Source organism: Meles meles, chromosome 3 (assembly GCF_922984935.1).
Source record: "Meles meles chromosome 3, mMelMel3.1 paternal haplotype, whole genome shotgun sequence".
NCBI classification, from domain to species: domain Eukaryota; kingdom Metazoa; phylum Chordata; class Mammalia; order Carnivora; family Mustelidae; genus Meles; species Meles meles.
The window spans coordinates 161,412,601-161,424,486 of record NC_060068.1 but is presented as its reverse complement, the minus strand read 5'-3'; the positions used below and the strand labels follow the sequence as shown (position 1 = coordinate 161,424,486).

The 11,886-nt window shown below is 35.6% G+C and overlaps 1 pseudogene; it reads left to right on the top strand.

Annotated features, from left to right (window-relative positions):
• The first annotated feature begins 10,926 nt into the window (after positions 1 to 10,926).
• LOC123939307 lies at positions 10,927 to 11,434 on the top strand (annotated as a pseudogene).
• The last annotated feature ends 452 nt before the right edge of the window (positions 11,435 to 11,886 follow it).

Below are 11,886 nucleotides of genomic sequence, written 5' to 3'. Positions count from 1 at the left end.
TAAAACAGAAAGTTGTTCATTTGTAGTTGTAGGGTAGAACAGAAATGCACGTGTGGAATTCACACCAGCTTGAAATGCAATAAAGGCCTGAAATTGAGGACTCCTCTGACCTTCAAGAGACGGTGAAAACCACGTCTACCCAAACCGTAAAGGATTCTTGATCCCAGATAAGTCTTACCGTTGTTTGTCTTAGATCTGATAACAAAGCCAAGGGAAAGTATCCCAATGCTCATATGCTCACCAGTCTCCACATCAAAAGTCCAGAAAATTATCTGAAATTATTATCCCTCTGAGCCAAACACAGTACATGCTACGTAGTCAAATAATCATTGAACCTATTAGAACAAAGAATGCTGCTCACTCATATATTATTTTTCTAGTCTTTGGATAAAACATCAGAAGATAGGAGAAGTGATGCCCCAAGACAGGAGAAGTGATGCCCAAAGACACAAGGTATAGCTAAAAACTGTCTTGAGTCAGAGCTAAAAGAGGCATTTAGGTTCAAGAACATCAATCTTACAATTAAATATTCCCATCCAGCAGTATAACAGAGTTGTACAGGATTGCATGGTTAACATCTAATTAAGAGAAGAAACTTTCTCTTTTTCTTAAAATGCTCTTGCCCAGGGGTTACATATACTATAGATATCTAGATATCTAAAGGCTCAACCAGTTATTATCAAAATCCAATCATTAATAGAAATTTTAGACACCACCCCTCACTAATATCAGGAACTTCACTGTCTTTGGCATGTAAATATGTTAGTCATAGAAATATTTTACTTTTTGTAAATTATTACTCAAAACTGGAAAAGGTGAATATAAATATCATCATCATCATCATCAGGATTTATTTCTTTAAATGGAATTTATAGAGAAATATTTTTGCTTAGTTCGTCTTCGTTTTTTTTTTTTTTAAAGATTTTATTTATTTGTCAGAGAGACAGAGAGAGTATACACAAGCAGGCAGAGAGGCAGGCAGAGAGAGAGAGGAGGAAGCAGGCTCCCTGCCGAGCAAGGAGCCCGATGCGGGACTCGATGCCAGGACCCCAGGATCATGACCTGAGCCGAAGGTAGTGGCTTAACCAACTGAGCCACCCGGCGTCCCTAGTTCTTCTTTTAAAATCATTTATGTTCTCTGAATTTTAGCAAACTTGAAATATCTCAGTTCTAGTTAAAATATTACTGACAATGATTTTTCATGGTGTTTATTCTGCTGATTCCCTTTGCAAGTGTGGATGGGACACATAGGTATAAAATGCCAGTGGCATCCCTCTAGGTCAAAATTGTAATAAGGAATTGGAAGATTAAAAAAAAAAATCCAAATCTTTCCAGGCTTAGATAATTGGATAAAAATAGAGTAAAGTGAAAGTCATTACACTCTTGGCAATAATATGAACATTCTTTTAACTTCCTTATTCCAGAATTTTAAGGCAAACAACAGATATCAGTGTGGTGGCTCTTGGTGAATGAATGGAAGAATACAATGAGATCCAAAGTAGGCAAAACACAAACTCAGATTCCTTCTTGGTTCTGATGAGGATCTTAGACTTTATTGTGGGATAAAGAAGATCAGTCAGAAAAAGGTTTTCCGTAGTAGGTGGAGATAACCTGATTGCAAATTTTAAAAGGAAATAGCCATTGGAGGTCTTTGGTGACAAGGATTAGGAGTAGTTACAGTCAGTGACCTGGAAAGAATGAAATTCACATTGTAGTGTGTTGAACTGTGACTAGATGTCCGGCAGGGGAGAAAGCCCCAGATGAAACTCCTCAGAGATGTTGTTTGGTGGAGAAATACAAAAATTAGTCAGTGGTTGTAAGTGATAGGAATCAGGGAAAAATAAAATGTTGTGTATGCATGTGTGTGTTAAAATGGACAATATGAAGTCATGTTTTTGAGAATTATCCACTACAGAGAAAGTATTGATAATAAAATGCAATGTAGTTTGTGAGAGGGTGACAATATCTGAGAATGGAAGTGAAAAGACAGCAAAAATAGTTACAGGTGAATTTTCTGTTATGTTTAATTCAAGGAATTTTTTTTTAACTTTTGCACTAGATATTTAATAATGCTCATATTTAAAAATATTTTATTTATATGACAGAGAGAAATCACAACTAGGCGGAGAGGCAGGCAGAGAGAGAGGAGGAAGCAGGCTCCCTGCGGAGCAGAGAGCCCGATGCGGGGCTCCATCCCAGGACCCCTGGATCATGACCTGAGCCGAACGAAGGCAGAGGCTTTAACCCACTGAAACACCCAGGCGCTCCAATAATGCTCATTTTGAATCAGAGTCTAAATGCAAACTTCACAGTCAGCAAGTCCAGATTTTATGACAAATTTAAGTAGTAGGTACTGAATCTGTTATAAATTACTATATAATTGTTTTTTTTTTTCTTTTTCAATCCTGTTTTCTTCCTTTTCTTTTCTTTTCTTTCTTTCTTTTTTTTTTTTTTTTTTAACTGCCCAAATACTTCCTTCTGACTCTAAGGCTGATGCCCAGAAAAGTCTGTCTCTCAATTTATCCAAGTCTTTAATTATTTCATTTGTTTCATTTGTTTAGAATTGGCCTGGGGATATCATTCAAACTTAACTGGAGCTATGAAGTTAAGATATTCTTCTGAATTAATATACTATCCATCCAATGTTTCATAGGTGTCGCTTAAAATCAAGGTCTTATTCAAAACTATATAGATTTTTAAAAATATTTTATTTATTTATTTGACAGACAGCTATCACAAGCAGGCAGAGAGGCAGGCAGAGTGGGAGGGAGAAGCAGGCTCCCCACTGAGCAGAGAACCTGATGCAGGGCTCCATCCCAAGGCCCTGAGATCATGACCTGAACTGAAGGCAGAGGCTTAACTGACTGAACCACCCAGGCACCCCCAAAACATACAGATCTTAAGGCAAGAGTTTCCAAATATACCAAAGTAATAATGTTGAATTAGGAGGAATTTTCATCTTCTCCAGAAGGCAAAATAATGATGGATTTTCAAACCTGATTTATATGTAGATTAAGTGCTACAGTATATTCTGGAAAAATCAGTTTTTCCAAAGTGATACAATAAGGGTTCTTTGTTAAAAGATGCAGAAAACTAGAAGAACAGTAATATATTTATTGAGAATCATTTATAAAATGTTTAAAATATTATTAGATACTTTACTAATGGACCCAGAAAATAAAGAGAAATACTTCATTGAAATGGTCAATGAAATATTCAGAGGTAAACTAAGATACAGTAATAAAACAATAATAAATTATAAAATTTATAATAAAATAATAAAAATAATAAAAACAAGTGTGATGTATAGTGAAAACAGAAGGTTTTTGTGCTAATGAAATTTAAAGACTTCCTAATTAAGTTTTCTAGTATTGATGGGAAACTGTGGAAATTAAAAGAAACATTTTTTTTAAATCTATGGTTAAATAATACCTTAAATATTCAGGCAGATATTTAATATTCTTTTAACAGAAATGCATTTGTAAGTTTTACTTATACACAATATATTCTTTTTTTTTAATTTTTTTTTAAGATTTTTTATTTATTTATTTGATAGAGAGAGATCACAAGTAGACAGAGAGGCAGTCAGAGAGAGAGAGAGAGGGAAGCAGGCTCCCTGCCGAGCAGAGAGCCCGACACGGGACTCGATCCCAGGACCCCGAGATCACCAAGGCAGCGGCCTAACCCACCGAGCCACCCAGTGTATATATACATGTATGTATACATATATGTGTGTATATATATATACACATATATATCCTACGTAATCTTCTACACATACTCACATGTATCTACATATGTGCCTATTTTATTGTATATAGATATATATGTATGCAACATGATTCTATATACATATATATACAACACATACAAGTTTACATAATATTAAAAAAATAAATATGTAGACTACTGCATTTCTCGTTAAAATTAAGTATGTGTGTATTTCAACCTGGCAAGGAGTTTTATTAAAATGCACCCTCTGTATTCTCTTCCATTATGTTTTTATATTTACTTAATTTTGAGGACATCTAAAATTGAAAGTTATCACTTTTCCAACAGAAGTGGAAGAGATATTAAGGAAACACAATAATTTCCTCAAGCAAGTGTTGGAAATTAAGACCCTTGGGAATGGAATAACTGTCAATTACTTGTTGATTCTATTAGTCTTTAGCCTTGGGCATTACTTGAGAACTTTTTTCAATTGCTATCAATATTTCATTGTAATTGTCTTTAAAGCTTATTCCTATGTATAATCATACTTGTATATGTGCAATCAACATTACACAGCAAAATCCTGAAAACCCCTAATAACTCAAATATAAAACAGAATGTTCAAGTCTCATAAAATTAAATAAAAACCTAAAAAAAGGGGGGTTGTTGTAAGTAAATCAGTTTCTGGAGAGGGAGTAGCAAGATAAGAGGTCTTGAGGGAAGACGTGAAAAGGACTACTGGGGAGCTTTAGGCAGACTGTTTTGCTTTGCAGCAAGATGTAAATGGAGAGTAAGATAGGCCATAAAGAGAAATATAAATATAGCTGAAAAGAGACACAAAGTCTTGAAAAGTTTTTGTTTTTGTTTTTGCTTTTGTTTTTATTTCAGGGTCACAGATTTGGAAATTTAATTGAAAATGTAGGAAGACTTAAGAAAGAGATATAATCAACTTAGCTTTCTTAAAGATATCCCCAGTTGTGATCTGGATATTGGATTAGGAGGATATTTCTCAGTGGGGGGCAATACTGCTCCCCGGGGAACATTTGGCAATGTCTGGAGACATTTGTGTTTGTCAGAAGTCAGGGGAGAGAGGATGTTACTGACTTCTCATCAGCAGAGGCCATAAATTTCCTACAGTGCAAAGGACAGACACCCACAATTACAAGAAATCATGTCACCTAAAATGTCAATACTTAGAGGTAGAGAAACCATGGATTAAGGGTAAGAAGCCACTAGTTCCTTTTTAAAATTTATTTAAATTTAAGTTAGTTAACATACAGTGCAGCATTGGTTTCAGGAGCAGAATCCACTGAATCAACACCCACATACAACACCCAGTGCTCATTCTAGCAGATGCTGTCTCTAATGCCCACCCTCCACTTAGCCCATCCCGCTACCCCCCTTCCCTCCAGCAATCATCAGTTTATTCTCTATAGTTAAGAGTGTCTTATGGTACTTCCAGGATAAAAGGTTAGTATTCAAAATCTGTAAGGAGCTTATCAAACTCAACACCCAAAAAACAAATAATTCAGTTGAGAAATGGGCAGACACATGAATAGACACTTTTCCAAAGAATACAGTTGGATTCCTAACAGACACATGGAAAGATGCTCATCATTCATCATCAGGGAAATATGAGTCAAAATCACAGTGAGATACACCTCACACCTGTCAGAATGATTAAAATTAACAACACAGGAAACAACAGATGTTGGCGAGGATGTGGAGAAATGGGAACACTATTGCACTGTTGGTAGGAATGCACACTGATGCAGCCACTCTGGAAAACAGTGTGGAGGTTCCTCAAAAAATTGACCTACAATCTCACAATCCCACTACCAGTTTCTAATAAAGCCAATTAATAGACTTATTACAGTGATGAAGGTAAGTTAAGAGGCTTAAGCAAGATGGTTGAAGCAAGCTGGTTTGAAGGGAAAGAGACTGATTCTAAATATATCAACAAAAATTCATGATTGACTGAACCTGAGTATAGGTAGCTAAAAGGAAAAGTTGGAATAATATAGTTTCATAAAAACCAAATATGAATAAAATCATAAAAATAAAAAAATCTGCTATAAAAATGCCTTAGGCATGGCAGAGGTGTAAAAATTTAATTTTACTTACATGTTTTCTATCCCAAATGTACTGGCTATGCTTGAGGAGAGCCTATCAACATGCTTTTATCCAGCTCCTGTCTTATCTCTGTGTCATAGTTTTAAACATTAAAAAAAAATAAGGACAAAAGAAGAGACAGTTTTGAATTGACTTTATTTTTTCCCTTACAACATGTTACTGTGTGTGAGTCCTGTCACCGAAAACCACTTCGTCTCATTCTAATGTCATGTTCACTTATTATTTCCCTATTTGGGGTTTTAAAATATAAATGCTCCATAAAAGGTTGTAAGGATTCCCTTCACCATACAAACTTTGAAAACTCTCGTAATAAATGGCACACTATTTGACTTCCCACAAGATATTTCCTCTTCTTATACTCCAGAGATTGACATCATATCTTTGGAGTCAAGAGGCCTAGATACAAAGTCTCATTCTACTCATTATTTGAAAGACTTTTAACCTAGGGGAAACTCCTTAGTCCCTTCGCTCTATGGTATTGTTGACTGAAAACATAAGCACAAAGAACTACGGATAGAACTGGTAAGGGGAAGGAACATCTCTGGTTCCCCATCTAACACATAGGGTACCACCTGCTGCTGTAAATATGTGCTTGTACATGACAGATAAATCCTATATGAGTATCTATACCCATGGTTCTTTCTATCATCTACCTATCTGTCTATATGAATGTAGTCTCTACAAATTGATGGTCCTGTGACTATTGTAACTTTGGTTTTGGTATGTACACTATTTCAGGACAATATCAGAGACACCCACTTTATACTTTATATACTAGTATATTTTATAGCTAGTTGATTAAGTGGTCCAGGTGGGACTATTCACTCAGGCAATTGTATTCTAACACTGCATAATTTCTCTCCACTCTTACATAGAGAGAATGGCACTAAGTAAGCCAAAATCCATGTAAGCAGAGACCGTATTGAAGACAACAGATAGAAGGATCGGAGTTGGGCTCTAGTATGACTTTAATACCTCGCTTATTTTATGTTTGGTTCTCCAAGGGTTTCTTCTTCCCTCACTATCATTGTTCAAAAATATATGGTAATCTGATTCCTGCTATAAGTAAAATAGTTTAGGGTTTTATACCCTCTAGGAGTATTTACAGTTTGACCGGAGACTGTAAACTATTGATTGAACTCTGTGATTCTAGTGACTATATATTAGACACTATGACAGATGGAGATGTGTTTTATGGGAGAGAAAATAGCTTACTTGCCCTTCTCAATTAAGTGATCCCTGTCAGATACAATAAAATTAAAACAATTTATGGATAATGAGCGAGAACTATTTTGCTCAGTGACAAAATTTCAGAAACACCACAACAAATTAACGGCTACACATCCCCATGGGAATTTCTTGGTATCTGGCCAATAATAGTAGCCCTACCATTCAATCTCTGTGAATTGGAGTTTATTTTTATAGCACATACCATAGTCTGACCACACACGGAAAAGGATCATTTTCTTTTCTTTTTCTTTTTCTTTTGTTTTTTTTTTTTTTAAAGATTTTATTTATTTGTCAGAGAGTACACACAAGCAGGCAGAGAGGCAGGCAGAGAGAGAGGAGGAAGCAGGCTCCCTGCGGAGCAAGGAGCCCGATGTGGGACTAGATCCCAGGACCTCAGGATCATGACCTGAGCCGAAGGCAGTGGCTTAACCAACTGAGCCACCCAGGCATCCGAAGGATCATTTTCTTTAGTCAAATTTTTTTCTTAAATAAAAAAGGAAGGGATGAATAATTGGCCAGTATGTCTTATATTCCAGGTGTATGCCTTCCTCTGAAGCTCATTGCTCCTGCCCCTGTTCAGGTTTTCATCCTGTGTTGCCTGGGCCACTATTAAAGCTTTTTTTTTTTAAGTTAAGTGTTAGTAATAAATATAAATATTTTGCCCTTTTCCTTTCTAATCACAGTATCAATTTTATATTTTCTCCCTGTGTCTGGTGACTAGTGTCCTGACTTCCACTTTCAAAGTTAATTTTAAGTGTATATTCAACCCAGTATTTCCACTGCTAATACATTTCTCTCTCTCTTTTCTTGTCTACAGGAGACAGGGGATTTCTTTGTACAGTCTGGAAGACTTTCTAACAAGAACTAGATTAATCTTCCAGAAGAAACACTAACCTCTTCTATACCTTCTATGTTGCTTCAACATAACATTTCCCCATGTTGTTTGTCCCACATTGATATACGTGTCTCATGTTCTCTGTCTAGTTCATTGCATCTCTCTTTCCCCATTTAGGAGATTCATACTCACTCTTAAAGTAAAAAATCACTCCTATAAAACCTTCTTAAAGTTCCTGAGTTCCCGTGGAATATTGAGTCTATATTTTAACATTTTTTGTATCTTTCTTAAAAATTATATTCTGTCATTTAGATTTTATGAATAATGTGTCACAAACCATTTATTCACTCAGCTCTAAGTAATACAGTAAGCTTCAGCTCCCTGAAAGCAAACGGAGTGCCAGGTTTTGAGAAAAAAGTTACTATATGGCCCAGTGTCCTTCCAAAGGATCATGGACACATCTGTTTCCTCACAAGTGCTCATAACTCTTTCATTGGTGAGTTCAGATGTTATTGTTTTCTTCCTCTTATCAGAGAAGCTTTTTCCCAATAAATTTGCTAATCGCTGACAACTGACAGTTATATACTTTGTCAATGATGGTGTTTTATGTGATGCATTGATCAATTCTTAAACCATTTCTTCTTCTGAGGAGGAGAACCACTTTAACCAAACTTTTAGCCACAATTGATAAATACTACTGTTATCTGTCCTGAAATATGGCCAGTCTGGAAAAGCTAAATAGTGGCCTTTGGGGTTTCTGTTAGAGAAATGTGTGTTCTCTGTACTTTTTTATTGATGAGAATTTCTTTCTATTCACTATTATTCATTGATGAAGCAATGACAATGTTGAAGGAGCAGAAGCAGAAACACTGGGGAAAGTCCCATCTGACGCCTGTGAAGTTGAAGAGCTCAACTTAGTTTTAAATAGATGCTTAATGGGAGTCTAGAACTTGTGAACATATATTTATAATTTTTTAAGAATTATTTTTCAAACATTAACATACAACATAAGATGTAAGGAACACCTACTACTTATTATGTAGCTCGAAAATAATTAAATAATGAGTTATAGAAATTATAAATCACTATTTGCTTTGTACCACTCTCATGTTGCTTCTACCTTCTCTCTAATACATAGAAGTGATCACATTAAATTTGCTCTTTATTTTCAGGTGTGATAATTTTACTGTAAGCAAATGTGTCCTTAATTAACATGGGTACAATATCTCATATTCTATATGTTTGATATATTTTCATCCTGTGAATAAATTTCTACCACATTCTTGTTTGCATGAACACATGTTCACAAGCATTATAGATGTTGCTCGATGTTGTATAATAATTTATTATATACATACAATGCAATCCTGAAATCTAGGTTGTCCCTCATCTCTGTTTTTGTAAACAATACTATGATAAATAATTCAGTCTGTATCCTTCATGCTATTTTTTTTTACATTTTTACAATTTTTCTTTGAAATATATATGCAGAGGTTGAATTACAATGGACAATTATGTGAATATTCAACTTTAATAAGCATTGTAAAACCTCTTATAAGACAAATAAAAAATCCTCTTATACCAGCTCAGTATATCTTATAACTACTATTCACGAAGTTGTGAAGTATCCACAAAAGAAACTTCTAGAGTGAAGTCAAGAGCACATAACATTGCACAAAAATCAATCATGATTCTATATGCTAACAATAAATAATTTAAAAATGAAATATTTATATATATGTATATATATATACATATATATATGTATATATATACACATACACACACATATATATATATATATATATACACATACACACACATAGAGAGAGAGAGAGAGAGAGAGGATGAAAACATATCTATTCAGTGAAATACTTAGGTGTAAACCAGACAAAACATATAGATGATATGTATACTGAAAATGAAAAAAAAAATAAAAATTTATCATAAGTAATTGGTGAGATGTAGCATATTCACAGGTTGGAAATCTCAATATCATTAAGCTATAACTTCTCCATAAATTGATCTATAGATTTAACAAATTTTAATCAAATTCTGGCAGAATTTATTGTCAAAATAGATAAGGATATTCCCAAATATATTAGTAAAGCAAAATAGAGCCTAGAAGTAGATTTATACAATTATGGATAACTAATTTTGACAAATTTACAGATGCAATTCAATGGAGAAAGCATGGTCTTTCTTCAACAAATGCTGGTGAGACAACTGAACATCAATACACAATTTAAAAAAACCTTGTCTAAAACTTCACACCATATGAAAAATTCACTGAAAATTGATAATAGATCTAAATATAAAATGTAAAATAAAAATTTAGAAGAAAATAGACACACAAATCAGGATGTTGACTTAGGCAAAGAGTTTTTAGAATGACATCAATGATATATTGTTAAAATACACATAAAAATATGATAATTTGGATTTAATCAAAATCTAAATTTTTTCTCTGTGAAAGACACTGTCAAGAGAATGAAAGAATGAGCTACATATTCAGAGAAAACTGCATATCTAGCTAAGGACAGGTATACAGAATATGTAAAGGCCTGTCAAGATCAAAAATAAGAAAACATACAAATCCAATTTTCAAAATTAGTAATGTCCTTGAGCATATATTTCATCAAGGAAGATCTAGAGCTGGCAATGAGAACAATAAAAAATGCTGAACTCTCATTACCATTAAAGAAATTCAAATTAAAACCACAGTAAGGGGGCACCTGGGTGGCACAGTCGGTTTCCTCTCCTGTCATGATCTCATGGGTCTCTGAATGGAGCCCTCCACTTGGGGCTCTGCCCTCCACATGGAGTCTACTTGGGTTTTTCTCTCCCTCTGCCTCTACCCCTCCTCCCTCTCCCTTTCTCTGTCTCAAAAAAATCAATAAGTCTTTAAATCACACACAATAAGACACCATTATTGGTCCCACCGGGAATTGGTGCTGCAGGCTTGTGCCCTTGCCTCCTGTAACTCTTCCCAGCTATCTGCCCAACTTGGGCAGGTGATGCCAGTGGGCCTCAGCAAGTTGCTCAGGCCTTTGATCCTACAGGAAGCAGAAAAGCTGCTGCAGCATCCACCGCAGGTCAACCAGCTGGGCAAAGTGCGGATGCCCCACCAGGTTAAGAACCAGCCCACCGGTGGTATTATTTGGGATGGCCTTGATCAATTCTGCTCCATGGTCTTGACAGATCCAGCTCTTAGAAGGACTGCGAAGATCAGGAATGGCACCATTTCCTGGTGGTCAACATGAAGGGCAATGCAGTCAGCAGTGGCACAGTCCTCTCTGATTATGTTGAGTCTGGGCTTACCAGACATCTGGCTGGTTTAGTTGCAGAATGGGACACTGGTGGTTGATGAGTCCATTCTCAGCAACCAATCTAAAGACCACCATGGCCAATTCAAATTAGCATCTTTCTGCTAAAGTACAGCTCGGGCCCCTCAGAGGCCAGCACGTCTTACCAGGCTGAATAGACTATATGCCCAAATGCTGTGAGCAGCCGCCTGAGAAGTAAGTGAATGCTAGGAGTCAGAAACCAACTGGAGGTCTCCAGCAGTGCTCTCTAGTTCAGTGGTGCCTATAGATTTCTCTTGCTTCTCCATTCCCATTCTCACAGGCAAAGCCTGAACAAACAGATAGTGGTTTAGGGTTAATTTTCCTTCTTCCTGTCCTCTATAATTCTAGAGGGTCACACCCTGGTTTATGTTTTGATCAAATTTAAACTCCATTGGGGGGTATTTTGGTAGTAGAATGGGGTCATCAAGTTGTCAATGTAACAACCTAGAATTTAAGGAATGAAGAATTCAGGTAAAAAGACCCAGTCTACAATACTACAATAATAGAGCACAGCATCAAAGAATCTTTATGGGAGATTTAATAAAAAGAAAGAAAGAAAGAAAGAAAGAAAGAAAGAAAGAAAGAAAGAAAGAAAGAAAAAGACAGAGAGAGAGAGACAGATTCATTGCC